General features: G+C 39.8%; 1 protein-coding gene across 6 annotated transcripts in view; it reads right to left on the bottom strand.

The window, feature by feature from the left end:
• The window catches only part of LOC124787661 (zinc finger CCCH domain-containing protein 18-like), a 141,736-nt gene that overhangs the window by 21,128 nt on the left and 104,072 nt on the right, over nucleotides 1–16,536 (bottom strand). The window lies entirely within an intron of this gene.

Genomic DNA, 16,536 nt, shown 5'->3' with positions numbered 1-16,536 from the left:
AATGTCTAAAAATTGCTCAAGATTATGCTGTTAACATAAAAGCTAACCTGTCACTATAACAATCATCCACTGGCTGCATAATTAGCATTCATATTTGTGATAACACATTTCAGTCAGATCAGATTTTTCTGCGTCAACAAATCACCCAAATTAAAACGAAAGTTGAGAAACTTATCTGAATCAGATGTTGTTGTTGTTGTTGTGGTCTTCAGTCCTGAGACTGGTTTGATGCAGCTCTCCATGCTACTCTATCCTGTGCAAGCTTTTTCATCTCCCAGTACCTACTGCAACCTACATCCTTCTGAATCTGCTTAGTGTATTTATCTCTTGGTCTCCCTCTACGATTTTTACCCTCCACGCTGCCCTCCAATACTAAATTGGTGATCCCTTGATGCCTCAGAACATGTCCTACCAACCGATCCCTTCTTCTGGTCAAGTTGTGCCACAAACTTCTCTTCTCCCCAATCCTATTCAATACTTCCTCATTAGTTATGTGATCTACCCATCTAATCTTCAGCATTCTTCTGTAGCACCACATTTCGAAAGCTTCTATTCTCTTCTTGTCCAAACTATTTATCGTCCATGTTTCACTTCCATACATGGCTACACTCCATACGAATACTTTCAGAAATGACTTCCTGACACTTAAATCTATACAGGATGTTAACAAATTTCTCTTCTTCAGAAACGCTTTCCTTGCCATTGCCAGCCTACATTTTATATCCTCTCTACTTCGACCATCATCAGTTATTTTGCTCCCTAAATAGTAAAACTCCTTTACTACTTTAAGTGCCTCATTTCCTAATCTAATTCCCTCAGCATCACCCGACTTAATTAGACTACATTCCATTATCCTTGTTTTGCTTTTGTTGATGTTCATCTTATATCCTCCTTTCAAGACACTGTCCATTCCATTCAACTGCTCTTCCAAGTCCTTTGCTGTCTCTGACAGAATTACAATGTCATCGGCGAGCCTCAAAGTTTTTATTTCTTCTCCATGAATTTTAATACCTACTCCTAATTTTTCTTTTGTTTCCTTTACTGCTTGCTCAATATACAGATTGAACAACATCGGGGAGAGGCTACAACCCTGTCTTACTCCCTTCCCAACCACTGCTTCCCTTTCATGTCCCTCGACTCTTATAACTGCCATCTGGTTTCTGTACAAATTGTAAATAGCCTTTTGCTCCCTGTATTTTACCCCTGCCACCTTTAGAATTTGAAAGAGAGTATTCCAGTCAACATTGTCAAAAGCTTTCTCTAAGTCTACAAATGCTAGAAACGTAGGTTTGCCTTTCCTTAATCTTTCTTCTAAGATAAGTCGTAAGGTCAGTATTGCCTCACGTGTTCCAGTGTTTCTACGGAATCCAAACTGATCTTCCCCGAGGTTGGCTTCTACTAGTTTTTCCATTCGTCTGTAAAGAATTCGTGTTATTATTTTGCAGCTGTGACTTATTAAGCTGATAGTTCGGTAATTTTCACATCTGTCAACACCTGCTTTCTTTGGGATTGGAATTATTATATTCTTCTTGAAGTCTGAGGGTATTTCGCCTGTTTCATACATCTTGCTCACCAGATGGTAGAGTTTTGTCAGGACTGGCTCTCCCACGGCCGTCAGTAGTTCCAATGGAATATTGTCTACTCCGGGGGCCTTGTTTCGACTCAGGTCTTTCAGTGCTCTGTCAAACTCTTCACGCAGTATCATATCTCCCATTTCATCTTCATCTACATCCTCTTCCATTTCCATAATATTGTCCTCGAGTACATCGCCCTTGTATAGACCCTCTATATACTCCTTCCACCTTTCTGCTTTCCCTTCTTTGCTTAGAACTGGGTTTCCATCTGAGGTCTTGATATTCATACAAGTGGTTCTCTTATCTCCAAAGGTCTCTTTAATTTTCCTGTAGGCGGTATCTATCTTACCCCTAGTGAGATAGGCCTCTACATCCTTACATTTGTCCTCTAGCCATCCCTGCTTAGCCATTTTGCACTTCATGTCGATCTCATTTTTGAGACGTTTGTATTCCTTTTTGCCTGTTTCACTTACTGCATTTTTATATTTTCTCCTTTCATCAATTAAATTCAATATTTCTTCTGTTACCCAAGGATTTCTACTAGCCCTCGTCTTTTTACCTACTTGATCCTCTGCTGCCTTCACTACTTCATCCCTCAAAGCTACCCATTCTTCTTCTACTGTATTTATTTCCCCCATTCCTGTCAATTGCTCCCTTATGCTCTCCCTGAATCTCTGTACAACCTCTGGTTCTTTTAGTTTATCCAGGTCCCATCTCCTTAAATTCCCACCTTTTTGCAGTTTCTTCAGTTTTAATCTACAGGTCATAACCAATAGATTGTGGTCAGAGTCCACATCTGCCCCTGGAAATGTCTTACAATTTAAAACCTGGTTCCTAAATCTCTGTCTTACCATTATATAATCTATCTGATACCTTTTAGTATCGCCAGGGTTCTTCCATGTATACAACCTTCTTTCATGATTCTTAAACCAAGTGTTAGTTATGATTATGTTGTGCTCTGTGCAAAATTCGACCAGGCGGCTTCCTCTTTCATTTCTGTCCCCCAATCCATATTCACCTACTATGTTTCCTTCTCTCCCTTTTCCTACACTCGAATTCCAGTCACCCATGACTATTAAATTTTCGTCTCCCTTCACAATCTGAATAATTTCTTTTATTTCATCATACATTTCTTCAATTTCTTTGTCATCTGCAGAGCTAGTTGGCATATAAACTTGTACTACTGTAGTAGGCGTGGGCTTCGTATCTATCTTGGCCACAATAATGCGTTCACTATGCTGTTTGTAGTAGCTTACCCCGCATTCCTATTTTCCTATTCATTATTAAACCTACTCCTGCATTACCCTTATTTGATTTTGTGTTTATAACCCTGTAGTCACCTGACCAGAAGTCTCGTTCCTCCTGCCACCGAACTTCACTAATTCCACTATATCTAACTTCAACCTATCCATTTCCCTTTTTAAATTTTCTAACCTACCTGCCCGATTAAGGGATCTGACATTCCACGCTCCGATCCGTAGAACGCCAGTTTTCTTTCTCCTGATAACGACATCCTCTTGAGTAGTCCCCCGCCCGGAGATCCGAATGGGGGGACTATTTTACCTCCGGAATATTTTACCCAAGAGGACGCCATCATCATGTAATCATACAGTAAAGCTGCATGCCCTCGGGAAGAATTACGGCTGTAGTTTCCCCTTGCTTTCAGCCGTTCGCAGTACCAGCACAGCAAGGCCGTTTTGGTTATTGTTACAAGGCCAGATCAGTCAATCATCCAGACTGTTGCCCTTGCAACTACTGAAAAGGCTGCTGCCCCTCTTCAGGAACCACACGTTTGTCTGGCCTCTCAACAGATACCCCTCCGTTGTGGTTGCACCTACGGTACGGCTATCTGTATCGCTGAGGCACGCAAGCCTCCCTACCAAACGGCAAGGTCCATGGTTCATGGGGGGGCTGTATCAGATAAGCAATATGAATAAATATGCGGCTTTCATGCAGAATACAGGAAATAAAACTGTGTTTCCCCAAATTCTACGAATTAATAAAATGGACATTTTACCCTCCCCCCCCCCCCCCCCCCCCCCAAAAAAAAGTCCTGGAACACTTTATTACATATATGTTTAACTAAATGTGAAAACAAGACATTAAATGAGAGAGAAATGATAGAAATGTGAATACAAAGAAATCTGCAATAGTGTATACAGACATACTGATTTGCAATAGTATATACAAATAAGCAGCACAACATAACAAAATGCTTTAAACTGCTGAGAGTAACTCTTGTAACGAACGTGTCACATGAAAGCTTTCAGCTTGGATATGACTGAAATCTATTTTCAGTATAATCTCAAGACAATTGATGTCTTTCCCAATGACATCGAAAAGCTATATAAAGGCTGTGAAAATGCAAATGAAAACACTAGAACTAACCAAAATATTGATTCACAGAAGAACAGAAAGGCAACAATTTATCTATAGAAGAATGGCTAGTGGTGCACAGAAACACATAATAGAATACAATTAACCTACCATTTATTTCCATTGTAACACTTCAACCATAAGTTTTAATCATCTTATTTTCAACTTCTTTAACTTGTGTTAACTGTTTTCTATAGTGTGTTTCTGTGGGCCAGGCACGAGTCTGCTACTGGTACAATTTTGCATATTTTTCCATACACGGATTTTCATTATTATTATACAAAAATCATTGATTTAAGTGTCAGGAAGTCATTTCTGAAAGTATTCGTATGGAGTGTAGCCATGTATGGAAGTGAAACATGGACAATAAATAGTTTGGATAAGAAGAGAATAGAAGCTTTCGAAATGTGGTGCTACAGAAGAATGCAGAAGATTAGATGGGTAGATCACGTAACTAATGAGGAAGTATTGAACAGGATTGGGGAGAAGAGAAGTTTGTGGCACAACTTGACCAGAAGAAGGGATCGGTTGGTAGGACATGTTCTGAGGCATCAAGGGATCACCAATTTAGTATTGGAGGGCAGCGTGGAGGGTAAAAATCGTAGAGGGAGACCAAGAGATGAATACACTAAGCAGATTCAGAAGGATGTAGGTTGCAGTAGGTACTAGGAGATGAAAAAGCTTGCACAGGATAGAGTAGCATGGAGAGCTGCATCAAACCAGTCTCAGGACTGAAGACCACAACAACAACATATACAAAATCTTGATTGCATAACCCTTTTCTATAACATAGTGCAGGTAATTGCTACTAGGTTGGGATGTTTTCTGATTTTAATCATTCACTCTTAATGATTGACACTGATTATAAAAATGCTGAATAATAAGTGACTTCACTTAAGCACAATGGCAAAACACACGTACAACTCCAAACAGAGCACAACACTGAGCAATACGAGTATACATTCTACAAAAATGCAGAGGAATGAGTAAAAATAACAATCTATGTACAGCTCACGTGCAGCTTCACAATTTCTGTAAACTTCAAGACATATATCAATTAAAAATGACTAATCAGCAAAGGACTTCTGATCAATGGCCAGGAAAAATCTCCCTCCTAAATCGGGTGAGGTGGCAGGTATGAAAATGTCAAAAAGCTGTCACAGAATGTAACACAGCATCCACTGCCATTATGTTTATGGAAGAAAAACTGTTGTTATAAATTTATTTTAATTGTAACTAATGATAATACATTGCCAAAATATTATAACCACCCATTTAACACTGTAATGGCCCACCTCTGGAATGCAACGAAGCAGCAATTCTGGATAGCATAGATTTGAAAAATCTTTGGATATTTCCAGAGGTATGTGGCACCAGGTGTCTATACACAGACCATGTAATTCCTGCAAATTACGATCTGGTGTTTTTGTGAGTGCGGAGCTAGCAACCAATAGTGTCCCAGGTAAGTACACTGGAGTCAGATCAGGCAAATTTGGTGCCAAAGACACCAAAGTGAGTGCACTATCATGCTCCTCAACCCTTTTGTAGTTACATATATATCTGTGGGATTCATGGATTGTTCATCATTACTGCAATCAACTGAGGTAAGTGCTTGCCACCCCAGGACACCCTGCATCGTACCTTTGTTATTGTTTCACAAAAGTTTCAGCCTTTTCTTGATAATGCTGAGATCACAAACGACACAGGCATCAGCACGTGTATCATATTATGTCTTCAGATACATCATACCAAACTTTTCACCACAATCGAATGCAACAATAGCACTGTTTACAGCATGTTCAAGCCGGAAGTCCTGTTACCGTATGGTAAATGAGCATACATCTCGTTGTTACAACAAACCCTAGCTTTGAAAATTGGTAAAGGTTTAGAGAAAACTAAGGATTTGAATAAGGGGCACATCACCTTCTTTTTGGATGACAAGGTACCCACCCATAATCACTTTGTATAAACAATATTAAATCTGAAGACACGGCTGAAGAAAGATCTTCAAAATCAGATACCGATCATGAAGTTTATGAAGAGAGGAAATAATGAAGTGCAGGAAGGTGAAGAAATGGAAGGTGTGGGGAATGCATGAAATATGCAGTAAAACCCCTATTTAACGAATCTCTGTGGACCCAAGTGTTTTTTTCTTAAATAGGGGTTTTGCCAGCATAATGGAAGGAGTGATCCACATTCATAATTCAAGCAAGTTTACGTGATATAGGTGCCATTTAATTACATAATGACTAACATCCTTTTCTTATCAGTTAGTCTTGTTTCTCTTGTCCTTCCAGCATATTAAAGTTAAGTTAGAATTGATTTATGTAAATCAAAAGAGGAAAAAGAAATTCCTACCCTTATTAATTCCTTGCATAGCTATCAATCTCTGGTATGGAAGTCAGGATGTCATCATCACAACAAACAATGTCCTGGAATGTTGCATTCAGGCAGCAAAAAACATATGCATAGCCTGTACAACACTGAGTCTCATCACTTCCTTTCTTTCTCTCAAAAAATGAAATAAGACTTCTACACTGCTCGTACTCTGTATTTGGCTTTAACAGTGTGTTTTATTCCTGGGTCCAGAGGCTGCAGATGATTTGTGCAGTTCGGGAAATGAATACAACATTTAAATTCCTCAGGAATGGTGTTTTATTGGGATGCACAGGGCACAGGTCAATTAAGACGTACAATTTTATTTCCTGCTGCCACTTCTTGGCATCTAAACACCTGAATAAGTCGTAAAGATTACTGGTGTCTTCAGGGGCTGTTGTTGTACTCCGAAGTACAAAAAAGCATTTTTATGTTTTGGAAACACCTGGGAATTATCTGGGCTGATAACCATTATCAGTCGTGGTTATCTAATGTTCTCCCAATAGTTTAGACTTTCTATGACCATATCCTCACTTTCTCGACTTGTACACTGAAAAGACAGATTATGATATTTTTCAAAACAATTTAACTAGCCTTTCCACGCACTTAAAAAAAAAAACTTCAGAGTAATTTCACGAGCTTTCTCTTGCAGTATTTTTTTGTTTATGAGAAAGCTTTCACTTCTCAGTCCTTGAAACCACTTTAGAGAGGTTGTTCCTTTTTGGAGCCACAGACACCATGTGGATGGATATGTGCGTGTGTGCGAGTGTATACCTGTCCTTTTTTCCCCCTAAGGTAAGTCTTTCCGCTCCCGGGATTGGAATGACTCCTTACCCTCTCCCTTAAAACCCACTTCCTTTCGTCTTCCCCTCTCCTTCCCTCTTTCCTGATGAGGCAACAGTTTGTTGCGAAAGCTTGAATTTTGTGTATATGTTTGTGTTTGTTTGTGTGTCTATCGACCAGCCAGCGCTTTCGTTCGGTAAGTCACCTCATCTTTGTTTTTATATATAAATATGTTTATAGAGATTTTCATTTGAGAAAAGTTGTTATTCGTCAATTCACTTTCTGTTTATGAAGTGATTATTTCAGCCGTGTCCTTATGGACACGCTGGGCAGTTGCAGGGTCAAAAATGATTTTGCTTCTTTTTCTCTTTTCATAACAGAGATCTGGCAGAATCTTTAGATCCTGGTTTGACTGTGCAGGATGTTTTAGACATCCTGTTTGAGGATTCAAATGCTCCTCAGGCTGATGGAATTTACATCACGCCCCTGATACAGCAGTCCTCACAGGTGAGGATTTGGGTGATGAGGATGGAGGAGGAATAGCAGATAATCTCAATCCTAGACAACTCCGGGATGAATCTGAAATAAGATTAACAGACACACACACACACAGAAACAGATTTCAGAAATATAGATTACAGGAACAGAAATATGCAAAAAACCTGGGTTCATGGTGCACTAATTTCAAATTTGAAGTCTTTTCCTGATCCATGCTTTGAGACATATGTTGATAAGTCTGCAGTGGAAATTTTCGAATTATTCTTTGATGACGATCTGATACAATTCCGAGTTGATGAGTCAAACAACAATGCACTTTTCAAGAACTTTCCAAATCCTAATATAACTTGTGAAGAAATGAGGTGTTTTCTGGGGATCCTCATTCTAAGTAGTTATAACTCTCTCCCTAATAAGAGGTTATACTGGTATTCCAATTTAGACACACGAAACGATTTTGTATGCAACGCCATGAGGAGAAATCGTTTTGAACAAATTCTTAGATTCTGCACTGTAACGACAATAACAAATTTGATGAAAAGGACAAGATGTGGAAAATTAGACCCTTTATTGAAATAGTAAGAGACAAATGTAATAAGCAGTTTGTTCCTCAGCAACATCTATCTTACGATGAATCAATGATAAAATATTTTGGGAAACACTCTTGCAAGAAATTTATCAGGGGGAAACCGATACGATTTGGATATAAAGCATGGTGTCTATGCACTACTTCTGGATATCTGGTAAATTTTTCCTTTTATCAAGTAAAACCACCCAATCCAAATGCAGTATATGAAGCACAGTTTGGTAAGGCTACTGCCCCACTTGTTCAGATGATAGATGATTTGACACTGGATGTAAAGAGACTGCCATTCCCCTTTTTCTTTGACAACCTATTTACAGGTTTTTCTGTTCTGTCATACCTGAGAGAAAAGGGCTATGGAGCAACAGGCACTATCAGAGAAAACAGAGTTCCCAAATCGTGCCCAATTTCCTCAAAGAAAGCGCTAGTTAAAAAGGAAAGGGGGTATTTTGAATCCTCACTTTGCAAGGATGATGGTGTTATAGTCACAAAATGGGTGGACAATTCAGTGGTTACTGTAGCTTCTACCTGTGAAGGAGTTGAATGTGTATCATTTGTGAAAAGATATTCCGCGAAGGAGAAGAAGACAGTTCACGTACAACATCGTCAAATTATCACAGCCTATAATAAACACATGGGAGGAGTGGATAGGATGGATGAAAACATTGCCATGTGCAGAATAAACATTCGAAACAAGAAGTGGTACTGGGCTTTACTTTCTTGGCTGATTGACATATCTGTGCATAATGGGTGGCAGCTGAAGAAATGAACGGGAGCTAGGACTACTCAACCTGAATTCAGAAGAGAAAATGTACAAGTTTACCTAAAAAGATATATGAATCCCGTAAAAGGATCTATCAGTCCTATCTGTGGATACAAATCGCGTGTTCCAAGTGATATCATATATGATGGTATAGAAAACTCAGAAGAAGTGAAGATGTGTAGGTTTGTACTGCAAACAGAAATTATCAGCTGTTCACTCAAAATGTGGGAAATGTAATGTAGGACTGTGTCTAGAATGCTTTGAAGTGTACCATGAAAGACAGTAAAGCAAATGATTGTGAATTATTTTGTGTATGGTGTTATAAATTGGTTTGTAAGAATTATTTTGTTCAAATTTTGCCTTACTTGTATTAAAAATCTGATTAATAAAACATATCTTCAAATGTATTTCAATATCACAGAAAATATTTCAAATATGCATCTGAGCGCCCAGCGTGTCCATATGGACACATTATTTTACAGACAATCTAAGACCGAGAAGAGTCAAATAATAGCTTATATGCACTACTTAGATGCACAAGAAGTCAAAAAATTGAAAATAAATTTAAATATCCAATTTTGAAAAATTTGGGCAGTTAAGGGTTAAAAGTGGGTTCCTTAATTTGGGGTTTTATTGTAACTGGATTTGACTGCTGGGGCCTTTTCATCAATGATGATGTGCTACATGTAATTGTGAAAAATACCAACTGCAGCATAACTGATTTCAAAGGGAATTTTTTCAAAAGTTGGACTGATTGTGTACACACAGATATAGTAGAAAAACCTTTCCGATTTCTAATGAGATGCATTTGTTTAGACTATGACACCCCAAGGAAAGCGCAAAACAGGCAAACTAGTTACCGTGACAGAAATGTTTACCTTGTTTGTGAGTAACTGCAAAACAAGTTACTCCCTCGGTTAAAACATCACTATTGATGAACAGCATTTCGAGGCTGGTGTGGGCTCCATCTGTTCATACCATCTAAATATGGCATAAATATCTTTTGTCTGTGTGATTCTAAGCTGCATTATACTTACAACATGGAGATATATTGTGAACTACATCCACAAGGTCCGTTTCAGAACTATCCCCGTCAAATTAGTAGTTCTGAGATTTGAGGAGGCAATATATGGGACTGATAGGAACATTATGCTGAATAATTGGTTCACTAGTTTGGAATCAGTGAGAGACCAGCAGGAAAGAAGTTTGTCTTTTGCAGGCACAGTTAGAAAAAATAAGAAGGAAGTGCACTCACATTTCTTGTTCCCAAAGGGTAGACAGCAATATGACAGTGAATTTGGCTACACCAAAGCCAAAAAACATGTTTCACATGTCCCAAAAAAGGGAAAACTGCGGTCCTCCTTTGGGGTATGCATGTATTATCAAGTGTGACATCAGAAAGATTAGAGAAGAAACCAGAAATTACACTTCACTATCATGACATCAAATCTTGAGCTGATGTAGTTGACAAACTCTGTGCAACCTACAATGTAGCTACATCAACAAGGAGGTAGCCTATGGTTATTTTTTCCCATAACACTATATGTTGTAGGCGTAAGCTCCAGAGTAATATTCTTAGGAAACAAGAATAAATATTGAGATAGGCTTGAGTGGCTCAAAGCTTTGACCCCGACTCTACTAGAAGATCAGTTCAAAAGACGAGCACTCATTACAAAACTACCAGTTGATATACAGTCAGTATTGGTAAAATACAAACCCAAAATACTGTGGCAAGAAAACTTTGAATTTTCTTTGGAAGCAGAAAAAAAAACCTTGCCTCAGCAAGTATGCATGTAAAAAAATGCAGTAAGCACCTTTGTTTACAAAAACAGGCAAAAATTGTTTGTGAAGATTGTCTATCTTATGGAGCAATCGAAACGCCGAGATTCGTACTGATTAATTCAATAATTTACTTAAATTTATAAGTAACTCAAATCTATTGGTATAACTATTTACTACATTTCTGCACCACTTTATGTTAACTATTGATGTTAATTTTAAAATGTAATGAGGCTGATGTTCAGTTCTGTGTATGTCAAATATGCATCAATAACGAGAATGGTATTCTTTTTTTTAAAATTTACTCAAACGCAAAAATTGTTACATGCATCCAGGAGATACATTGTGACTAGTAATGTCATGGAAGTTGATGTGTGTTAATGGAAGGTTAAACCACTGAAGCACAGTTTTGCTTTCGTGATATGGGCACCATTAGGGATGACACAAACATCCTCATAAGCATTATATTGCTCCGACCGGCCTGCGAAGTGCATGTTTTGACTAGCCGTTCTCTTGGAGGACAGTGCACTCAGTCACGTACATACACTTTGAGTAGCAAAAAAATGTGATTAATCTGACCAGATAGCCCATTACCATTGCCCTACAGTCCAAGCTTAATAATTCTGTGCCCACTGTAATCATAAATGCTGATGTCATTGTTTTAACATGGGAACATGTAAGGGTTATCTGCTGCATAGCACTATGTTCTACAATGTTCACTACTCAGAAACAATTATGCCTGTGCCATATCAATGCCTATTCTGCTTCACAGTGGGCACACCAAGTTCTGTGATGAGGTGTTGCCTACTAGCGGTTTCACCATCCTTCGACAATTTTTGATAGACTAAAAACAATAGCTCTCTAAAGGCAGACAAGCATCTTACCCGAGATGCTTGTTACCAAATGTTGGGCCATCAAAATTTGTCCATTGTCAAAGACCCTCAGGTCAGAGTATTTTTCTATTTGCAGCCCTTCTTGTCACACTAGAATGATTCCCAATTCAACTATGTTCTGCATATATGCTTTCTGTATTGTGTCATGTGCCTGCAATGCCACCAGCGGAATTCAATCAATGTTTTGGTTCATCAGTGCATACTCCATGCAAATCACTAAAGATACTCCCAACTGTCAAAATTTGAGGATACTTCACAAAACCCCTAAAATAGCATTTGTGTGTTCCCCTGCTGCTGCTGCTTGGTGAGAAGATTTTTTTATCTATCCATTTACATTATTGACAGTAAATGATAACAGCCAAACAGTTGCAGGACAAAGATTTATTGAAATCCTTGACTACGGTTTTGGTATATCTAAATATACCTTCATCAGAAGCAAAAAACACTAAAATCACATCCTGCAGTGGAGATACATAAAACAATTGTGCCAAGGGTGTCATCAGTAGTTAAAATTAAAATATCACCTCCATTTGTATAGCATAATTACAAAGAGAAGGTCTCTTCCTAATTATGCTGTACAAATGGAGGTGATATTTTAATTTTAACTACTGACGACGCCTTTGGCACAATTGTGTTATGTATCTCCACTGCAGGATGTGATTCTAGTGTTTTTTTATTCTGATGAAGGTATATTTAGATATACCGAAACCATGATCAAGGATTTCAATAAATCTTTATCCTGCAACTATTTGGCTGTTTTCATTTACTGTGAAGATTTTCAACAGTTGCTGCTTCAGCCATGTTTAAAATTTTGAAATTTACGTTATATTGTAAATAACTGGTCATTTCCTTTGTTATATTAGCCCATGTGGCCATCATTCCTTCTTATGTAACCCTCTTGTTGTAGTGCCTCAAGAATTTCGACACAAATTCCAGAAACCCTCGGCTTTCCACCGTCTCGAAGACCCAGTATTTTATGTACAAGAGGAAGAGACAGGAGAGTGTCTACCTCATGCCAGTTTTCTGTGTGCGCAGGGTGGACGTGTATCAAGAGAATGCTACAATGTGGATGGTTGATCGATGCGGGAAAGGGATTGCCGTACTTACCACAGAAGCTACATGCCCAGCACAAGGAGCAAGCGTGCCTTACTCTGTGACGGTGCTACATCAGTCATTATTGTGAACAGCTGAATTACGTTACAAGAAAAGAAAAAGACACTTACTTACGGAATCTCTAGAGATGCTGATAGTGGACTTGAGAACTTTGAGAGATTTATGGAACTGTATCTATTGTAAAAGTACTTAATAGTTTCTGACGGACCATGAGTCATTGGGCTTATGAAATACGATTCATTTATGTGAAAACTGTTGTGTGATGTTCTGTTTGTGGAAGTGAAAATATAGTGGGATTGATTTAAAAGTATCTGGAGTGTACGGACTCATTTTAGGAGTAGAGAAAATTCCTTCAAACAGCATCAAATCTTCGGAGAAGATTTTGGGGAGATCGACGCAGCCGGCTATCCTGAAAAGAAGATCGGCAAAGCACCTCCAATGATGAAGTGGACGTGTGAGTCTTGCACACCAGCACCACACGGCTTCCTACAGTCGCCAGAAACTGCCAGATTGTCAGTCTTCATCGTTGTCTGTCTTGTTCAACTACTGTCTTTTTTCTACCTTTAGTGCTAGTAGTCTCACCATTTATTTTCTGTATTACCCACATAAATCAACACTTTGTCCCTACATCTTTTCTAGTACCGGTTTTTGTGCACGTAGATGGGGCCATTGTTATTTGCCAATTTGCATATAAGAAATTCACTGTTATTTACGAATTTGCCTACAGTTCACTACACTGCATGATCTTCTCACAATCGTCTTTCGCCAATGTATTTTCCAATTTCACAGCTATTGTCTTTCCTACCCTCCACTTACCCTGTTCATACACAATTCTTTCACATTCTTGTGAAACCGCTTTGATCGACTTTTACTGCCGTCTCCTGCATTACTTTATTTGTCAAGCAAAGTAACTTACATTATCTCATGTGACTTCCTCTTTCTGCCTGGCTAGTTTTTTAAAATTTTGCCTTCTTTCATGACTTTCCCTACTGGTTTTCTTTATCTTTTCCAATCATTTTTTAAATCATATAGATCACTCTTGTGGCAAGAAGTTCTCGCCTACTCATTGCATCCTGCTGGTGCAGGCATAATTGTTTCTGAGTAGTGAACATTGTGGAACATAGTGCTACGCTGCATTGCCTACTATTCTCACAATTTTCGTGTAAATTTTTCTGACTTTTCCGAACTTTCCCCCCTGCTTTTCTTCCGTTTTTCTATCTTTGTCCACCTTCTGCCTCTCATTTTTGCCACTGCCACTGTTTCCAACACTCAAAATAGTCTTCTCTTGCCATGATGACTCTTTTGTGTGTTCCTCTGTCGGAGATATATATATCAATGTCTGCTTGTGTCTGTATGTGTGTGTGTGTACGCGTGCGCATGCACGCGAGCGCGCGCGAGTGTATACCCGTCCCTTTTTCCCCAAAGGTAAGCCTTTTCGCTCCCGGGATTGGAATGACTCCTTACCCTCTCCCTTAAAACACACATCCTTTCATCTTTCCCTCTCCTTCCCTCTTTCCTGATGAAGCAACTGTGGTTGCGAAAGCTTGAAATTTGTGTGTGTGTGTGTGTGTGTGTGTGTGTGTGTGTGTGTGTGTGTGTGTGTTTGTTACTGTTTCTATCAACGTACCAATGCTTTCGTTTGGTAAGTTACAGAATCTTTGTTATATATATATATATATATATATATATATATATATATATATATATATAAAAAAAGAAAGATGATGAAACTTACCAAACAAAAGCACTGGCAGGTCGATAGACACACAAACAAACACAAACATACACACAAAATTCTAGCTTTCGCAACCAATGGTTGCCTCGTCAGAAAAGAGGGAAGGAGAAGGAAAGACAAAAGGATATGGGTTTTAAGGGAGAGGGTAAGGAGTCATTCCAATCCCGGGAGCGGAAAGACTTACCTTAGGGGGAAAAAAGGACAGGTATACACTCGCACACACACACATATCCATCCACACAGACACAAGCAGACATTCCTTTCCTGATGAGGCAACAATTTGTTGCGAAAGCTTGAATTTTGTGTGTATGTTTGTGTTTGTTTGTGTGTCTATCGACCTGCCAGCGTTTTTGTTCGGTAAGTCACCTCATCTTTATATATATATATATATATATATATATAACAGAGTGAGACATTCCACGTGGGAAAAATATATCTAAAAACAAAGATGATGTGACTTACCAAACGAAAGTGCTGGCAGGTCAATAGACACACAAACATACACACAAAATTCAAGATTTCACAACCAAAACGGTTGCTTCATCAGGAAAGAGGGAAGGAGAGGGAAAGACGAAAGGATGTGGGTTTTAAGGGAGAGGGTAACGAGTCATTCCAATCCCGGGAGCGGAAAGACTTACCTTAGAGGGAAAAAAGGACAGGTATACACTCGCGCGCGCCCCCCCCCCCCCCCCCCCCCCCCACACACACACACACACACACACACACACACACACATCCGCCCATACACAGACACAAGCAGACATTTGTAAAGGCAAAGAGTTTGGGCAGAGATGTCAGTCGAGGTGCAAGTACAGAGGCAAAGATGTTGTTGAAAGACAGGTGAGGTATGAGCGGCGGCAAATTGAAATTAGAAATTAGCGGAGATTGAGGCCTGGCAGATAACAAAAAGAGAGGACATACTGAAGGGCAAGATCCCATCTCCGGAGTTCTGACAGGTTGGTGTTAGTGGGAAGTATCCAGATAACCCGGACGGTGTAACAATGTGCCAAGATGTGCTGGCTATGCACCAAGGCATGTTTAGCCACAGGGTGATCCTCATTACCAACAAACACTGTCTGCCTGTGTCCATTCATGCGAATGGACAGTTTGTAGCTGGTCATTCCCACATAGAATGCGTCACAGTGTAGGCAGGTCAGTTGGTAAATCACGTGGGTGCTTTCACACGTGGCTCTGCCTTTGATCATGTACACCTTCCGGGTTACAGGACTGGAGTAGGTGGTGGTGGGAGGGTGCATGGGACAGGTTTTACACCGGGGGCAGTTACAAGGGTAGGAGCCAGAGGGTAGGGAAGGTGGTTTGGGGATTTCATAGGGATGAACTAAAAGGTTACTAAGGTTAGGTGGACAGCGGAAAGACACTCTTGGTGCAGTGGGGAGGATTTCATGAAGGATGGATCTCATTTCAGGGCAGGATTTGAGGAAGTCGTATCCCTGCTGGAGAGCCACATTCAGAGTCTGATCCAGTCCCGGAAAGTATCCTGTCACAAGTGGGGCACTTTTGTGGTTCTTGTGTGGGAGGTTCTGGGTTTGAGGAGATGAGGAAGTGGCTCTGGTTATTTGCTTCTGTACCAGGTCGGGAGGGTAGTTGCGGGATGCGAAAGCTGTTTTCAGGTTGTTGGTGTAATGGTTCAGGGATTCCGGACTGGAGCAGATTCGTTTGCCACGAAGACCTAGGCTGTAGGGAAGGGACTGTTTGATGTGGAATGGGTGGCAGCTGTCATAGTGGAGGTACTGTTGCTTGTTGGTGGGTTTGATGTGGACGGACGTGTGAAGCTGGCCATTGGACAGGTGGAGGTCAACGTCAAGGAAAGTGGCATGGGATTTGAAGTAGGACCAGGTGAATCTGATGGAACCAAAGGAGTTGAGGTTGAAGAGGAAATTCTGGAGTTGTTCTTCACTGTGAGTCCAGATCATGAAAATGTCATCAATAAATCTGTACCAAACTTTGGGTTGGCAGGCCTGGGTAACCAAGAAGGCTTCCTCTAAGCGACCCATGAATAGGTTGGCGTACGAGGGGGCCATCCTAGTACCCATGGCTGTTCCCTT

Source organism: Schistocerca piceifrons, chromosome 3 (assembly GCF_021461385.2).
Source record: "Schistocerca piceifrons isolate TAMUIC-IGC-003096 chromosome 3, iqSchPice1.1, whole genome shotgun sequence".
NCBI lineage: Eukaryota > Metazoa > Arthropoda > Insecta > Orthoptera > Acrididae > Schistocerca > Schistocerca piceifrons.
Note: the sequence above shows the minus strand (reverse complement) of the source record. Positions and strands in the feature narration are given on the sequence as shown.